Here is an 18,625-nt window from a genome sequence, read left to right on the forward strand (position 1 = left end):
AAACCAAACTCAATAGCATTTAGTCCAGGCAAGCCCAGGAACAAGAGTAAGAAAGAATGGTGGCCATTGTACTCTTCTGCAGGCATGGGCATGAAACAAAGCTGCCAATTTACCTTTTGTAGCCCAGTTCTGCTGCTAGAGTCTTCAGAAGTAATTGGAAAGGTGCCTGTAGCTTCACCTGCTGCAGCTGTGTGTGGTGCATGAGGCAAGGAATGGCACACATGAGATGGCCTTCCAGGAACAGGAGCACAGAGCAGCACAAAAGCAACAGCACTGTGTCAAGAAGGCTGGACTCAGAGACCCAGCTTTCAATATCAGTTCTGCCAAGACTGTACCATTTTGATCCTGTCCAAACCAGTTAACTGCTCCATGAAACCTTTTCTCCATCTGTTTAGAAAACTGGAATTGTATTATTTTTAATGGTAAGTGGCATGGACCCCATAAATGACATTCTGCTATTGATCTTCAATGTTACTCTTAACTAGACTCAGAATTATTGCATGTAGTAAAGAATTTGCAACTCAGTGGAACCAGGGGCAGGGGGAATACTGTTTAACACTTTGGAATTACACCTGTGCAGTCATGCTCACTATTCACTTCTGGGGATGCACAACTAACCTCCAGTGCAAACTGAAAGGTAACTACTGAAGATAATAATACCACATCAGTTTGTGAATAGAAGTGGGTTCCTGATGTCCCTAGCCTTGTCAAATTACTTATTAGGAACTGGGGGGAGGGGGGGGGGGGGCAGGAGGGGAGGAACTAAAAATATATATTAATATATCAGTATATTTTAGCATAGATTATTTTGAGAAAATACAAGCATTATGGAGGTGAAGCTAAATGGATAAATAGAACTGGCACTGAAAAGTAAATGTATGAAAATCTCATACCAGTGAAAATATGTTACAGCCTATGTGTGCTATCAAGCAGCAAACAAATTAAAATAAAAAAATGTTGCCGTATGAGAAAGGCAAGTTGTTTCAAATAGTTTTTAATATTGATACAAACAAGGTCAGATATTGTGATGCCTGTCTGACTCCCAGACTTTAGTGGGAGAGCAGAGAGGATTGATTCATAGAGAATATGCAAGAAGCAGAGCCAAGATGGAGCTGAGAAGGACATGAGCAAGGTTGAATGGGTGGTCCTGTTTTTTTATGTTTTCATAATGCAAGAACAACAAAATATGAAATTAAATTAGAAGGCAATATATTTAAATTGGCAATTGCTTCTTCACTGCTAACTTGAAAACCAAATAGCTCAGGAGCAATGAATTGTTCCCTTGAAACTTGATAGATTTTGTAGTGAATGTAAGCTATAATCAGTAAAACCCCTGAAATGCGTATATATGTACAAAGAGAACCTCCTTAATAGCAGATACTATCTGTAGATAGTATCAACACAACTACATCCTGCTTTCTCTGAGAACTGGCTCCTTGCAGAGACAAGGGGCTGCCTGGGACTGGCAGTTTTTATCAAGTTTGACCTGGCAAATTCTTGTAGCCGACTCACTAACTGAGAAAATAAACTAATTAATACACACATAATCTTTGCTTTGGTATTAAGAGGCAAAAATCCTGATAGATGCCAGAACTAGCCAGAATTTTTCCTAAGGGGGAGGAAAGGAAATGTTAAAAAAAAAATAAATTAATGAATGAACGCCAGAATCCACACTAAATAAAATAAAATGTGTAAAAACTGACAAAAATCCGGAGGCAGGTACTAGATACAGAGGTAGAAACTGGCAGGAGATAGAGGAGGCACCTTAGGAAATGTAATTCAGTCCTTACAAATAGGTTATAACTTGGTACCGATGGGTGCGGGGAGGACGGGGGAGAGCATCCTCGTTACTGAAACCCTAAAAGTTACAAGTGTGGTATGTTTTTCTGTTTGCCTGGTGGAGCGGCATCCTGCGGCGGTGTACAAGCGGTGTACAGGCGGGCAGAACCCGCACACACACCAGCATCCAAAGGCTTAACATTTCCGCAGGCGCCTGCCCGCAGGTCTAACACGTGAAGCAGGGAAATGTCTGTGCCCAAACGTCTGTGAACGTCGCTCCCCACTTTGCCCCCCGAGGGGTCCTGGCAGGCTCCAGCACACGCGGACTCCATCGGCGCTCGGGACAGGGTCGGTGCCAAATCCTGCTCTTCCTGAGCACCAACTCTGCGCGGCGCGGGCTGCCGGCACCGCTCCCGCCCCCGCCTCCCCGACGGGCAGCGGCTGCGCCGGAATTGGACAGAAACTCGGGGAATCGGCTCTCTTCCCACCTCGGGAAGCGCCTCGCACGCACCGCGGGCTCGCTGGCAGCACTCACCTGCCGGGGCACAGAGCCCACCCGCGGGCTGGGAGCGGGGAAACTCACACGGGGCCCGCGGCACGGCCAGCACAGGTCCGGCGCCCGGCAGAGCGCGTTCGCCTCCCGAAAGCGCGTCGCGTTCGGGCTCGCTCTGAGTTTTGGGGCAACTCGCGCCCGCTGCCCGGGCGGCGGGGAGGGAGGGGGTGCTGGTGAAGTACATTAGTGACAATATTAACGCCGCTGCCCGGCGAGGACGGTGCCCCGCGGGGCGGGCTGAGGCCAGGCTGCCCCCGGCGCTCCCCGGCCCGGGGCGCGGGGCGCGGGAGGGAGGGGGCCGTGCCCCGGCGGCAGGCGGCGCTCCGCGGCCGGCGATGGGGCTGCGGCGGCGAGCGGGGCCGCGCCGAGACAGAGCGCCCTGGGGAGCCGGGAGCGGGGCGCGGCGATGGAGCGGGGAGCAGCCGGCAGCGTCCCCGGTCCCGGCGGGGAGGAGGCAGTGCCTGAGGTGAGAGGGGCTGCGGGCGGGCGAGCGAGGCCACCCGGTGGGCGAGGGACTGATGCTGGGTGGCGGCAACTCCGCCGCTGGCCGGAGGCACCGCCCGCCAAGTTGCCGGGTCCGCTCCGTGCTCCAGGTCGTGCGCGGGGCGAGGGCGCTGCCAGAGCCGAGACGAAGCGCGGCCGCCCCGCCCCTTCCCTCCCGCCAGACCCCCGCCTGCCCCGGTCCCGGGGGAGCTGGAGTCAGCCCGGGTGTCAGTCCCGGGTGTCAGCCCTAGAATCAGCGCTGGTCAGCCCTGGGCTACGAGCGGTGCCGAGCGCCGGCCGGCCCTGCCCGGGCACTGCACCCCGTGGGCGGCGGCGAAGGTAACGGGGCTGCGCTGGGGGCGGGGGTCGCCGGGAGCTGTAGCGGGGGCGCGGCCTCTGCCCCTGCCCGGGCTGCCCGGGAGCGTTTCTTTGTGCGCTTGCTTTCTTCGGGTTTTGGGGTGTCGATTCCGTTTAGTTACAGAAGCAAGGTGTGCGGAGCTGTCACTGGAATGACGGTGGTGTGCCCGGGCATGGAACTGCACGGGAGCCCCAAATCCTGTAGTTTTTGCTCAGGCAGAGCTCCCAGTGGCTTGCCGAGTCTTTCTCAAGGTTTACACAAAATTAAGTCTCTGGTCAGGTTGCAACGTCTACTAAAAAATATGTTTAGCTAACATGATTATGAATTTCAGTTCAAATACTAAGCAAAATTTGCTCTGAATAAGAATAGCAGTCATAGTTAAGTGTTTGCTAAATGCATTACTATCAATTTGAATGCATATTATTAGTGTGATCAGACCTAAAATTGTGAAGGAATGTGAAGGGACTGTCTTGATTCAGATCTACACCGTATGGTTTTAGTATTCCAGCTTCGGCACTGGTCCTGAAAACAGGGCTTGAGGTTTGTCCCAAGGAAGAAGATATTTGTCAGTAAGACCTTTGGCGACCCTGATCACTTCTAATGGAGTCTTTCGGGAGAGAGATCTCCTTTCTTTGAAGTGCTTGTGCTGGAGTTACTTTTGCAAGAAAAACTTATTACCGCACCTTTATTCCCAGGGGAAAATTGGCTGGGTCCATGAAAAGTGCCAAACCTCCACCTGAGGGCATGTTTTTAGTTCAGCCTGAGTCACCAAGGTTACTTCAGAAGAAAAGGTGTCTTTTGAGTCTGCTTATCCCCTCCTGGCTATTTCCACGGTTCTGAAATGACTTGAGGGTGACCTTCAGAGAGGGAAGTCAGCTTTGCTCAGAGGATTTCAAACCTCTTTTATTTGCTCTTCTTAAGACTTCCCTAAAACAAACAAGCAGAGCATTTGGAAGGAAACCTATGATTGAATATTCAGCAATTCCTTTCTCCTGGGTAAAAGCTGATAGACGCTTCCACTTGTTTTGGAAAGGTTTTTAGCCAAGCAAGAAAGATCTGATTTGACACTGCCGAAGTAAAGCATGAGGTAAGGCAAAGGAGGGTAGTTTTGGGGGTTTTTTTTACATCCCTCCTTATGTGGGGAAATGGGGTTAAAAACTGGGTGAGTTGTTGTAGGGCTTTTTCCTTTACACTTTCATTTTGGTGGGTTAATCAGTGTATCAGTTTCTGTGAAAACTCAAGACTTCTGCCTTTTAAAAAACATTAGCAGTATCACTAGATATTTTCAGGCAGTTCATATCTGAGACACTACGGCACTCACTAGAAGATTAACAGCACTTGGCCTTGTGCCTCTGGGCTTGTGCCTAATAATACATCGCAGGAGCACTGCATTAACTGTCAATAAATGTCTGTCATCTCTTTGGGCTTAATTACAGAATGGCTTCAGAACAGCAGATGAAGAAAAGTTTCAGCTCAGCTTTTAAATGTGATACAGCCCTGACTCTCGTGGTGCCTATATCTGTTGTCAGTGTCTCCATTAGTATAGCCCTGCTTTGTTTACCTGGCTTTGGTTTTTGAAGCCCTAAAATGTATGAGTTCATTTCTTTATTTTCCCTTTAGCAGCTCTGTGTTGATAAAACAGAAGAGAGAAGAGTTTCATTAGAATTTCATTTCTTTGCTGAACAGGATACTTAGGCAGGATTGTGATCATCTTCGGATGCTTCTCATATTTCCCTTTCCTTTGCCATTGTGTTTGATTCTGGGAGAAATCCTTTTAAATGCCTGATGCTGATTTCAGGACAGTCTAAGAAATTGCTCCAAAGTAATTAGATTGTGTCTTGCACTGAACCCGTAACTGTCTGCAATCAGACAGGATCAGTAATCAAGCGAGTTTGGGATGGATTTTTAGACACTGTGGAAACCTTGGGCTTCTCTAGCAGAAGACTTGTCTAATTGGAGAGGCTAGAGCCAGAAGAGCCAACAGGAGCTAATGATGCTATAGCCAAACTGTGCTAATATCACGCACTGGTACTCTTGGTACAGGATGAGTACTGAGGTGAGGAATTATTTCAGAGTACTGTCTTCTAAAAGCTCAACATAGCTTTTAGCTTGTGAACTTGCATGTACACAGCTATTTGATTTCTTGTTTTGAGCAATCGGGGGGAAAGACTGAGCTGGATGTGATCCCTGGATCCTCAGATTGTTTGCAAGGCAGAAAAAGAGGCAGCATTTTAAGACTGAATGGATGATAAAAATAAATGTTTGATTTGAATGGTATTAAGAGAAGGAACAGTTAACTGGCTACCTAATTTTCTAAAGGTCTAAGTGATTGAGGAACCTTTCTCCTATTTTAAAAATGACAAAGACAGTCAAGGAGCAGAGTGTTAAATTTGTGATACAGATGAGTCTCAGCAGATATGGGTCTCAGCAGGGGGTTCAAAAAACTTTCAGATGCATGTAGATGATTGTTCCTTTTCAAATGTTTTGCAGCTCTACTAAAAAAAATGAAGAAGCCCTGTCAGCTCTGGTGAGGTACCTCTTTAAATACTCAGTGGGCCTTGAATTGCATTGAGTAATTTAGTTGCTCAGTTAAGACATTAGTTTTGCGTTATCTGTTATTGCGTGTTTTCCTATTCAGGTTAATATCTTTATCGAATTGACTATGACACTCTTTATAATCAATCCACCTTACTGCTTTGTTTGAATCAAGCATTTTTAAATACCTGTTAATTAAACCTAGTGAGTTACTTGGTACTGCTTTCCTGGTATATGCTTCTGTACCACGCAGCTACGTCCAATTTCAAGAGGCAGTTTAGCCCTATGGAAAGTCAGACTCTGTTGCTTCTGTTCCTCTTGTGCAGTGACTTGCCTGTGGAAGACCTTTTCCTTGCTCCTCACTTTTTTTTCTTTTGCAATAGGCTAAGATGCCAAAGCAGATTAAGATTCTGTGGTGTGGTTAAACGGTGAGCAGAATGGAAAAAATAACATTTGTAAAGGTTGTGGTGCTGGTCATATTGGCTGATGAAGGACAAGTGGCTTTTCCCTGACTTCCCGGGAGAATGGGCAGACACTCCCTATGTTATTTAGGATGAGAGAGGGACCAGAGTCACTCTGCTTTCTTGATATCGTCCTTTTGCCCTTGCCAACTCAAAAATCATCATGGTTTACTAAATGTTGATGTGCTTTAAGATGAGTGCTTTACGTCTTCAGACTTTCAGTGCTTTCACTATCCTTGGGTGCATGCATTCCACTGAAGAGCAGTTTCTGGGGAATTTTTCTTATTACTAAATATTCAAAATCCTTATGTTTTTTCACACTGGAACAATGATGAGGAGTATACAGCCTCCCAGCTTCTTAACATGAACTGGCATCTCTGATAATCATTCAAGTTATATGAACAAATTTGCTGTTCCACAACCATTTGGGGATAAAATCTAAAGCTTTAAAGCAAGTCAGAGGTTTGTGGTATTTTTTTCCAAATGACAGAAAAATAAAGGAGGAGTTTCAATTACTGTAATTGAATCAAGCCGTTCTAATGAGTTCCTACTCCCGAGTAGAAAAGGTCCCAAATGATTTCTTTTTTGTTGTCTTTCAGTATTCTAAATAACTACTTTAAAAATAAGGATAATTAAGACTGTTACCTGTGATGCCAGCTATTGGTCAAGATAAATGTAAAACCACTTTGTTTACAGGATATCTGCACAAATAATGGTTCTCCATGCTCTGTGCTACTTGGTTAACCAGTGTCTTTCTGACTGCTCAGTAGAATTTGTGAAGTTCGTTGAAAGCAAGGGATCAAAACTGAAGTGTGTTAAATTAGAACTCTGCACAGGTTGCAGGAAGTAAATCAATATTTGACAAATGGGAAGAAACATGAGCATTTAAAGGGAAAAATTTGTACCCAAGATTCTAGGAATATTAAAGCAATAGAGATAAAATAAAGCATTAAAAATGTATCCTTTCAGTGTTGTTTCAAAAGGTGAAGAATTACACGTGCTGGTATTTATGGAGATTATTCTCACCTTCTTTTTCAGAGCTTTGTGTTTCTTGAAGAAACAAATAGTATTTAGATTGAGATGGTAGCCAGGAGAAGCACTTTGTAAATACTAACGGTGTAGGGGTTTTTGGCAATTGACTTAGAACCGTTTATCTCAGCCTTCTCTAAATGGTTCTATGAGCAGAATAAATTGACTGGTCAGGGAATAATGGGTGAGATCCATCTTTGTCTGTGTGCAGAGTTGTGCCAGGATGCCCACTGCTCACCCTTCAGTGAATGGGAACACCATGGGAATAGTTTGGACCGTACTGGTGATACCCTTTTCTGTCTGAACTCCACTATTCCTCAGGGAGAAAAAGGATCCTTGCACATAATACAATCATAAAATCATTTAAGTTGGAAAAGACCCTTAAAATCATGAAGTCTAACTGTTAACACTACCAACTCCACCACTATGCTGGCTTTGCTTGGTACACTTGGGGTTCAGTCATGGGCCTCTAGAAAGGATTTATAAACATGTTTAGTTGCTGAACATGTATATATCTCTTGCCACCCTGTAATTTTTTTTAAAAGTGTTTTTAGTCAGACACATTATTGGGATGGACTGAAAATGAGGTTTCTCAGATGTACTGTAAAGCAGACATAGTCTGTTAGCTGTGAAGCAGATTCCTCACGTCATCATTTTATGCATATTTACCCCACTGCCTGAATTACAAGACATCTGTGATCTTAAGAAGTTTAAGGAGAAACTGGAGAGATTAAGGAAAAAGGTGGAGAAGTAAACCAGTGAGATTTAGGATAAACAATCCTCTAGGAGTTTGGCACAACTGTGAGAATAATTTTCTCGTACCAAGCCTTGTACCCTTAAAAATTAGACCTAACTTCAAGTCTAGCATGTTTCTGAGACTTGTTTGGCATTACTGGGCTGTTAGTGGCCTAAGGCGGAAGGAGTTCATGCACAGATAAACTGCATATGTGTTTACAGCTGAAGCAACACTGAATTGCATGAGCAATAGTATAAGAACACTATATTCAGAATCAGCAACAGTGGGAATGTGATGGTTTAACCACACAAGTGATGCAGATTAATGAAGGAAATGATACGTGATTTGCACTAATGAGTCGAGGTCATGTTGTTTGCATGAGTGATGTAAAGCAACATCAGATAGGAACCTGTCCCACTGTCTGAAGGTGGTTATCATGATGATGGACAGATTTTTTTCAGTGTATAGAAAAAAGCTCTGGGTTGTTTTTTGTTGTTGGGGTTTTTTTTAATATAGTTTTAAAAATAGGAACATCCTGCTTTAGAAATGAGATGGAAACAACTTCTAGAGAAAGTGCAATGTCAACACTGTAAATCATTGAACAGTCAAAATAGTCAGATAAAGGATAGACTGAGCTTGAGGGAAGATGAGGGGTTTTTGAACTCACAGTGAAGTGTAAGAATCCTAGGTACTCCATGCTGAACAGATTGTGATGGACGGCAGAAGAAACAGTTGTTTTCTTTCAGATTATCAGTGCAATTTTTTCATCTGGTAAAGCCAGGAAGACAGAGCCTCTGTGGAGACCCTGCAATCACAATATAAATTCATTCAACAAAACTCTGAGTGAAATCCAAGCCTCTTTAGAGCTTTTCAAATATTATTCCAAGGCTAGAGTCTGTATGGGTTGGAATTATACTTTATCCTGACCTGCCAGGATGAAATTTTGACTTGGTTCTCACAAATGAATTTCTTCCCTCACAAACTGCCTGTGATAATGTTAAGAAGTTAGGGAGGAAATACTTGAAAAAGCAGGTATTTCCTCGGACATGGAGCATATCTCAGAAAATTTAGTTTCTATTTCTGACATCAGAAATTATTGCTTTTGGAGATCACTATAAAGTGCTTCTAGTTAATGAAGATTATGGTAGACCATCAAGACTGACTTTTGTGAATTTTGCAGTTATACTTTGATGGCAGACTTGCAACGTGTCTCTGCAGGCAGGCTAGTACCATTTTGCTACCATTACTGGACCTTTTGCCATCTTTTCAGTCTGTGAGACTTTGTTGTTCAGTTAAGCTGTTAAAATTGATTACAATAGTGCATGTTGATGTACAATAACGCATGATGATTACAATAATGTGTGTTGACATTGTTCTGAACCTACCTCCACTCTCAAAATAAAGACTGACCTTACCTGTCTGGCCTAAGCAATGAGCGAAGTCACAAGAGGCTTGTCTGTGGTTTTTATTGATGTGTATGAGTATGCTTACTTTGAATGGTATTATTTATAGAATGGCTTTCAATATACAGAAGCATACAGTAAAATCTTGACCTTGTTATGTTTAATTAGGGAAACAGTTCCTGTGGCAGTACTCAAATTAATACATTCAATCTCTTAGTTTCCAACCAAGTTTTATGTATCTTTCCCAGCTTCCATTCACTAAAATTGTGTTCATTGTTTAAAGGAAAGTCATATCAGTGCCTTAGGGATGTCTCCACTGTTAAAAGAACCACAGAATTACAGAATATGCTAAGTTGGAAGGGATCCACAAGGATCATCAAGTCCAACCCTTAGACAACCCTGCACAGGACCATCCCCAAGACTCACACCACATGCTTGACAGCATCATCCAAATGCTTCTTATTCAACCTACAGGAAGGCAGGAACAACTCTAGTTGCACCAGTTCTAGTTCAGATAAAGCTGATTTGCTACAAGTTCTGTACCTAGAATAATTTTTTTGCTGTGTTCTTGTCTGTCATGTTTTTCAAGGTCATTTATTCAGATTTGACTTTGAGCTGTAATTTTTAATGTTATTATACGTCTACAAAGTCATCAAAGGTTTCAGGAAGGACTTTTCTGAGTATGACTCTAAAACCTGCAAAAACCTTTGCAAATATATATGGAATAAGGAAGCTGACAGGGTTACATATGCAAGAGAGAAAAAAGAGAAATTTTGAAAAGTGTTTTCATGACAAGTTTAAATAGTCTTGAAGCAGGTATTTTATACCTACTGATTTAGAAACAAAAGGTTGAGTCTTGTGAGGCTTTGAAATGCACAGCATGCACAACCTTTTCTTTATCCACCAGGAGTAGAAGCAGCATATTCTCCACACTTTCGAGAGTCCCAGCATTTGATGATTGTAGATTGCAAATGGATATCCCCTTTTGTATGTATATTCTTCAGTGTAAATGTCACTAAAATATTTCTCAGTTTAGTATTAAATTTAGTGTTTCTCTAAAAGCCTTATTTTGCTTTCAGCCTCTCCTGGTGGTTTTATGAGGCTTCACGCCGTGAAGGCTTCCTCTGGCTATGGAAGAACTTGAATTTGTTCTGCAGGATGCTGTTAAGGGCTCTTCAATGGGAGCAATTCCTGGCTGCATGGCAGGGAAATGTTCTTCTGTTCTTCTTGGCTATGCTGCAGTAAATTAGAGGAGCCTGTCCAGACCTACCTTTGTGTAAATGAGAGCACACCTTGTCCTAGATGTTTTTACTTATATTTCTTTGTACTTGTACAGTGGTCTAGAGTTAAAACTCTCAGAGTTAAGGATTAATAATATATTGCCCTTGGGTTAAGCAAGAGTAAAACTCCTGATTTTATTTCTTTTCTAATTTTAAAATAAAAAAAATTGAGGAAGGGGCTTACACTCAGTGTCTAATCCTGTCAGACTTTACCCTTAGAATCACAGAATCATAGAATCTCCTGAGCTGGAAGGAACCCACAAGGATCATCAACAATCATGGCAACAATTTGTTATATAGCTTAATTTCCACCACAATCTTCTAGTGCTCTTGCCTAATTACTTTTCAATTAAAGTAGGTGATCCTCACTTAGCTTTTTTCCCTTCACTTTGAGTTCCGAGATGGTGGTTCCTCACTTGGGTCAAGCAAGAGCAGTCTCAGGACTACCTGACTTTGTCTGTTTCTAGACATGCATGATCAGGGAGGCACGCTTCATCTGGAAGTCATTTTAGCAAGATCTGTTTTTCTCCTGCAGGAAGGGAATCAGCATAAATACCTTCAAAACATGCACTTACTTGGACTTGGCACAGCAAAACTATGTTTTCTGTAGGTGAAAATCTTAACTGAGCAGTTGCAATCAAAGGCTGGCTGCTTCTCTGCACTGTCCCAGTGGCATAAAATCATAGAACAGTATGAGTTGGAAGGGACCCTTCATGAGTAATTCTTATTCACACAAACAAACCTACTGCATACATCGGTATCCTGAAGGTGATGGGCTCATTTAAGTACAGGGTTTTGAGAGTGGGTCCTTATAGAACATTTAAAAACCTTTTATTTATCAAATCTCATATGCTCTAATTACTAGTTCAGAGTTCTTATGCTTTGTCATGTTAATAAGTGCGGTGAATCACTTTTCATAACCGTTGTCTTTCTCTGTAAGCTCTGATAGTGTCTGTGGTAAACTGACAAATAATACCTGTTCCAATGCTGTACATGTGTATGTGCATACTTTTTTGGTTTATATCAAACATGGCCCCTTGTTAAACAACCTACTCCAATTCTAAATACTGGAATTTTTTTCCTTTTTTTTTTTTTTTTTTAAGATTGTCTAGAATTGATTTATTCCTCAAATGAAGGGATCTACCTTTAGTTTAGGTGAGAGAAGACTGGTGTATGACCTAAGACTTGTACTTTGATATCTTTTAATGAACTGGATTAATTGAGATTCTTCTAAAAAAGTGTTATAAGGGGGCACATTGCTATATGCATGTATGAGTGTGAAAAACCAAAGTCAGATGAGGATTTGTCGTGTATAATGACAGCAGGCCGATTCTTTTCTGAAGCCTCTGGAGTCAACATTTCCCTGGGCTCTTCTTGCCTCCTTGTTTGAGAAGATTTTTCAAGCACATTCAAAAGATCAAAGAGGGTTGGTGACATGTTTCCTTTCCCCCCTGTGTTTGCTTCCTTGGCATCCTTTATTCTGATTATTCATGCCTGAGTATCCTTGCAAAAAAGGACAGTGTCCATTTGTTCTTGTCTTATCCCTGGAGATATGGGTAAATTAACTAATTATAACTATAAGCTAAGGGTACTGTTTATTGTAGAAGGCTGACAAGCACCAGGAGTGGGATAAACAGTAGGTGCAGTGATAGCATGTGCCCTTGGTGACCTGTGCAAATTAAGACATGTTTAAACTTGGATTGCATCTCCCTGGAAGAAGGAAAGAATCCAGTTACCACCATCCTGGCCTTCATGGTGTTAGCAGCAGCTTAGGCAGGATAGATTTCATCCTTCTTTACTGTAAACTTCACCACCATCACTTCAGTGGTCTCTCCAGGATCCTGGCTTCATACACTGCAATCTTTGCATTGAACTTTGTCACAAGATCTATATGGGGCCCATAATGACCTACTTGACAGAATTTTGATTATGGTTTCTTTCTCAATAACCTAGTTATTGCTGTGTATTACCTTCCTTAGCTCAACCAACCTCAATTACCGGAAGAACTGTTGAGAAGACAGAATTCAGGTCTCTGAGAAATCCACAGAAATAATTTGCAATCCTGTCAGAGAGCAATATTTTCTTACTTATCTTTTTCCATGAATTCTTGAGAATCTTGAGTATGTCAGTTTATACCACTCTTGGAATTCTCAAAAGTGGACCATTATTAAAAAGAAAAAGTATTTGTATCACAGAAAGTTCCTACTCTACAATTTTTAAGTTATTCTATGAATCACTGGAGATTTCAGTGCAAAATCATGACGCAAGAGACACACAGCTGCAGTTAAATTAAATAGCATAAGAAAGGTATAAAAGAAATCAGGCCCTTTGTTTTCAGAATGTAAATGAAAATGCAGTGTGGAGGTTTAGGGTCAAACTACTCCTAAGAGCACGATATGTCATGGATATGCATCATGAAGTTCTTTGAACTTTCCAGTGAAGAATGTTGTATTAAATTCTGATTTTTTCAGCCTATTTCCACTTATGAAAGCTAAGACATGGTCTGACTGAGTCATTGTTGGAATTTCAGCTGGCCATTAAATGTATTCAAATAGTCATAATGTAAGTAGAATTATCCACTTTCACTTAAAATAAATTAGTGTAAAATTACCACAGACTGGTATTTCGACTTCAAGTTGTACTAGATAAAGTAGAACAGTGTTCAGGCTGTTTATCCATGCATTTGGCATTATTTTCTGTCCTCTCTAGTCACAGGCATGAGTTTTGCTCCATTCATTTTGTACATTCACTTACCCATTCACAGGGATAACAGCTGTCACCTTAAGTGGTTTCACGGGCAGCAGCTACATATTTGTTGGACTGTCTCTGAAAAAAGGTGTGGATCCTTACAAGCTATGATCAACAATGCTTTACCTCAGGTTTCTGAATGAACTCCTAAGCCCCAGGTAGGGGCTGGATGAAAGACAAAGACGAGAGGGAGCACAATACTGTGCCTGCATTGGGAGTGGTGCCTGCTTGTGTCTCATACAGTGAGAGTGAGGATGAAAGACAATAAATGACTGTGATAAAAGAGTGTCCCTCTGCCTCTTCCCTGATTTCAGCCAAGCCAACTGGTAAGTGTTGGAGTGCCACAAAACAACATGTTGGTTTCTAAGGATCCAAGGATGAATTTTAAAACATTTGTATGTTGCTTATTCGCCCATGTTATATTTCTTCTACACCAGTGGGTTCTCAACAGCACAGCAATAAGTATATTAGTACACTTATGGTTAGGGTTTCATAATTATGTAAAAGGAGTCTCATTTATCAGTTTTTATTTCCCATCCATATTTTTTACCGTGTGTTCTGAGATGCCACCAAGTGTCTCTGAAACACAGTAGCAGTAGAGGTTATTAAATCCATAGTCCTAAAGGAAACTAAACATTTTTAACAGAAAATAAGACAAAGCCCATTTATGACGTGTGTTTATGTGTTAGATGGGTGCTTTCTTTCTTGCAGCTGCACTTAGTGACTCTGATACAGTTCTGGCTGCTGCCAGTGCCTGCCTTTCCCCAGAGTGACAGCTGCTCTGCTTCTCGGGGGAAGAGAGGGAAGTATGAGACCTGACTCCTCATTTGCATCCTTTCTTTTTTATTATTTTTTTGAGTGGATTGGCAGGCATGGGTGTGAGAGAGAGTCAAGTCCCTTGAAGCTTTGCAGAGGCAAGATGTGCAAAAAGTGGTACCAAAGTCCCTCAGCCAGGGAGGTGATGTTGGGAGTGCCTTCTGTGAGCTGGCATGCAGAACACAGCAGGAAAGAAGGCTTAGGTGAGACTGCAAGAGGGAGGTTTTGGCTGGAGCTTCATTTCAAAGTTTTTTTGGGTCAATAGGTTTATTGCACCCAGGAAGGGCTGGGAAGTTAATGGTTGTGTACATGCATGGCTAGAGAAGATAGGAACTAAGCTATAAGAGCTCTATTATTGCACTAGGCAGTCCTGACTCCTTACATCTTTAAAGTCTGTCTTCATATAGGAAGTACTGCTCAGCCCTAATGACACCTAGTGAAGCTGTTGGGTTTTTATAACGTGTTACAGAGAGAGTCTTAGACTGGGCCTAGCAGAGTTCTTCTCCCACTGCCTATCTCTGCTGCTCCCGTGATAGAGTGCAAAGGAATCAGAACAACACTGTGGCTTCCATCCACCTTCTCAACCCCATGTGCTACTCACAAGAAATCTGAGACAAAAAGACAATGTCACATGCAGAGCGAGAGTCTGTCACTTCCCCCCATCAACCACTTCATGTCTGTGACTCAGCCTGCCATGGACCCTCAGAGAAACACGTGTCCCTGTTGTATCACTTGGTGCAACGTGTGGAAAAGAAGCATCTGCTACTTTGAAGGGTGCCTAAAATGCCAAAAACGTATTTCAGCACTTTGGGGTGGGGTGAGAAGACATTAACCTGCAGCTAGGTAAAGTGCATGCCATTTTGGAGGAGACTGAGCTAATGGACTGAAGTACACAGAGCTGATTTCCTCCAGAGAGGATGTGAGTGAAGGAGGGATAGGCAGCAGCATATGGCAGTTCAGCTCTGAAAAGGCGCTGTGTAAAATAGCACCTCCTTATTTAGCAGATCAACTTCCTCTGTGGGTGCCCCAACTTGATTTTGTAGAAGACCTAATTCTTTCCTTGATAACTGAGTGGATTTGGTCTGGAAATAGAGAATCTCATGGTTCCTCTGACTGAAGATTTTTCCAAAGTGGAAAGACACTATCAACTTCAAGGCAAATAACATATGTTGGAGGAGAATTTTAGGAGGCAGCATATCAAGATTTTAGGCCTTGAGAAAACATTTGGAAAGCATTTCATAAGTAAGTAAATGCAGGATAGAATCATGGGGGGGAAAAAAAGTCTGTTTACTTTCATCCACTCCTTAGCTGGACAAAATCAAAGCGAAATCTTTGCTTAATTGTGGACACATCTTGGAAACATCTGCAGGATGATGCTTCAAATAACCTCCTTCCTCCTGCTCTGAAAGGTCTGCAGGCTGGAAGGGGAAGCACAGGTAGAATGAGACTGGGGCTTAGAAGAAAGACAAATTGTCTTTGGTCTGGCAAGTTGCAAATTTATTGTCATCTGAAGCTCCCTTAGGCTCGATCTCAGGCTCTGTGATCACCTAGAAGTCATGGAGCACTGCCAGGAGCTGGCAAGCAACCGATAGTAAGTCACTGGCATAACTAGAGTCATAAGGTTGGAGTAGACCCAGAAGGTCAGTTATGACAAAAATAACTCAGTGTAACTGACAAATTATGTTTTCCTATACACTGTTTTGGCCACACACCATTATTTCCCATGTTTCAATTCAACATAAGAAATACTAATCTTCAAAGCAAAAATTAGAGCAGGAGGCATGCAGAATACTCATTTCAATTTTGACTTCCCAGCATGTTGCTAATCTAGTACAAAATTTGCTGGCCTCGCCCTCCAGGAGAAAAAAAGAAAATAAAGAGATGGTGAAATAATCTGTATCCATCTGCCTTAGAGAAAGCAGTCAGGTGGTGTGATTTCACTCAAAAAAGCTGTAAGTGATGACGAGAAGCAAAACTTAGAAATGTTCATGAAAGGGAAAGAAATGTATATTCTAGGAAAAGATTGCACTTTTGGTTTTATGGTTTGTATAGTATGCCCAAGTTCTACTTCTAGGCACTGAATGGCTGGTGAATTAAAACTGGTTGAGGCTAACTAGAGAGGTATGGTCGAAATTTGTAGTTATCTCTTGTCAGGGTGAAAGACTATCCTTATGTCCTCTTGCACTGGTATTGAATTTCAGCAGACCAAATTTTGAAAGGTTTTAGAACTGGCAAGGATAATGAATTGAGATAAATCTGTGGAGGGAAAAGAAGTTGAGGAATCATAAAAAGTGCTGACAGTCAGTTAAACTTACTAAACTTTAAGTCTAAAGGTTACACGTGCTATCTAGCAGTAAGAGAGAAGCCTAATCAAAAGAAAGACAGTTTGATACCGGTCCTTGTCCTAGAAGGTAAATGATTATGTGAGAAAGAGGGGCACATGGAAGGTTAAATGTAACTCTTGCAAATACTCACTGGAAGTTTCAAGCAATGAAATATCCAGAATTAAACAGAAAGAAATGGAACAATTTAAAGTAACATTTATTGAAGCATAAAATAAATAATTGGAAAAGCTCTTAAGAACAACAGGAATATAAGTCAGCAAAACAGAATGACTCTGAAATAAATTATGAATGTACCTATTATACAGGTTTATTTTTTCTGTTTGTGAGAGCACATTCTGAATTTCACAGTAGTCTTTGACCATATTTATTTTCAATGACTCAAGTGTGATTCTTTTTATGTAGAAACTGAAAATATTATGAAGAGATAGCAATAATTTACAGTATTGAAACTTAGAACGTGTTTCTTAGTGTGCAATATCCCCTAGGTTTAATAGCCAAATCTTCATTTGGCTTCTGGTTTGTTTGTTTACAGTCATTCAGGTATGAAAAATCTGCATTTGACCATGTATAGCTGCACTTGAAAAGTGCATTTGAATGAAAAGGTATTTGAATAGCTGCATAACTAATCAGCTGATGCAATTATGTGGACATATTTTGCATATACAAATAAGGAGGTGGTGAAAATGTAACCTTAAATATCATTTATTTTTGCCACTTTTTTGATAATTTAAAGAGCTGTTAGTCATTGCTTTTAGAAAGTGCCAGGAAAACTTCATTAGTTGCCCATGCATTCCCTGTGTGGTAATAGCAACTCACCAGCCCTGTTGCACCAGCATGTTCAGCAGGGAGCAAGGATGAAGAGCAAGTGACATGAGTGCACACACCCAGACATGAAAAGGCAGGGTGAATCTCAGCTTCTGAACCAAGTACCAAAGAAAGGTTTGCTAGATGAAAAGGTGATTTAGGTTTCAGAAATCAATTTCAAGGCCTGTGGGGGTGAGATCACAATAGCTTTGAAAGTAGGACTTAGGTAAATAAATGACAAATCACCATTTCCAAAGCCCAACTTCAATAATCTCTATTCAATCAAGTTTCAACTTTGTGGCTTAGATTTGATGGCTGAAAGTAATTGGGATGAAGTTCTGCAGTGGATAACAACTGCAGGTCAATCTTTTAGAACATATGATGACCATAGCTGATTTATATTTGCTATATCACATAATGTAATTATGCAGCTGTCTGCAGAAGGAATCTGGTAATTAGGAGGTGGAACGGATGCATGGTGGGTTGATACTGTGAAACACTTATCTGGGGTGAAAGAGTTCATAAAAAAAGGAAAAGCATGTTGCTCTAGGAAAGAATAGCTTGGGGAGAAAGTAAAGAAATTACTTAAAAGGAGAAGAGATTTGAGAGATTATGAGAAGTAAGAAAAGATTCCACAAGCAACTCCTTTGCCTTTTTTTTATTAGGAAAATAGCAGAAATTAGGCTAATAGATAGAGGTGTTTTAATCATGCTTTAGGAAAAAAAATGGAGCTCAAGATTTCATTGAGGGGATTGCTCATTAAACACTTGGATGGGCTGAGACACTTTCAGGAGAATTTGGAATGAAAATGTCTCTAACATCTATAAAATTCCTCCCCACTGTCTGTCTAGGGTGGCTTGGCTGGTTTTGTGGATTCTTGACTGCTCCTTTCTTTCTGGGTTGGAAATAAAGGTCTTTAGGAGTGTGAAACAGGATGGAAATGAGGCAACATGTTGTCTTTCCTCTCACCTTGTCCCCATCTTGTCCCTATAATTTTGGACTCAGTGCTCAGGAAGGCTCCTTTGTAGTGATTTCTAATTCTTTGCTTTCTCTTCTTTCTCTTATTTGGTGGAACAACACAGGATCCAATAGGTCTTGCTGAAGCTGAGGAAGCATTTGTTCTCTGTGTGCAAAATCACCATCAGTCGGAAAATTTTAACAGGTTTATATGCAAAAGAAGCGAGGATATTCTACATCCTTCCGTATCCAGAATTAAAATGAGCCTTCATAATTTAGATCAAGTAGCCTGTCCATATTGCAAGACTGCACCTACAGTTTGTAGCTGTGTATTTATG

The 18,625-nt window shown here is 41.7% G+C and overlaps 1 protein-coding gene across 4 annotated transcripts in view; it reads left to right on the forward strand.

Moving 5' to 3' along the window:
* Window positions 1-2,059: 2,059 nt before the first annotated feature.
* Window positions 2,060-18,625, forward strand: part of KCNG2 (potassium voltage-gated channel modifier subfamily G member 2) — a 56,663-nt gene continuing 40,097 nt past the window's right edge. Inside the window, exon 1 of one of the 4 annotated variants that reach the window (XM_064666298.1) lies at window positions 2,060-2,389. The gene's annotated coding sequence lies outside the window, so the exon portion shown is untranslated. Of the gene's footprint in view, window positions 2,390-2,684; window positions 2,799-2,877; window positions 3,155-3,783; window positions 4,261-18,625 lie in introns of those variants that run through there. The other 3 variants (XM_064666320.1, XM_064666309.1, XM_064666331.1) reach the window with 3 other exon arrangements.

The sequence above is a fragment of the Pseudopipra pipra genome, chromosome 1 (genome assembly GCF_036250125.1).
Source record: "Pseudopipra pipra isolate bDixPip1 chromosome 1, bDixPip1.hap1, whole genome shotgun sequence".
NCBI classification, from domain to species: Eukaryota; Metazoa; Chordata; class Aves; order Passeriformes; family Pipridae; genus Pseudopipra; species Pseudopipra pipra.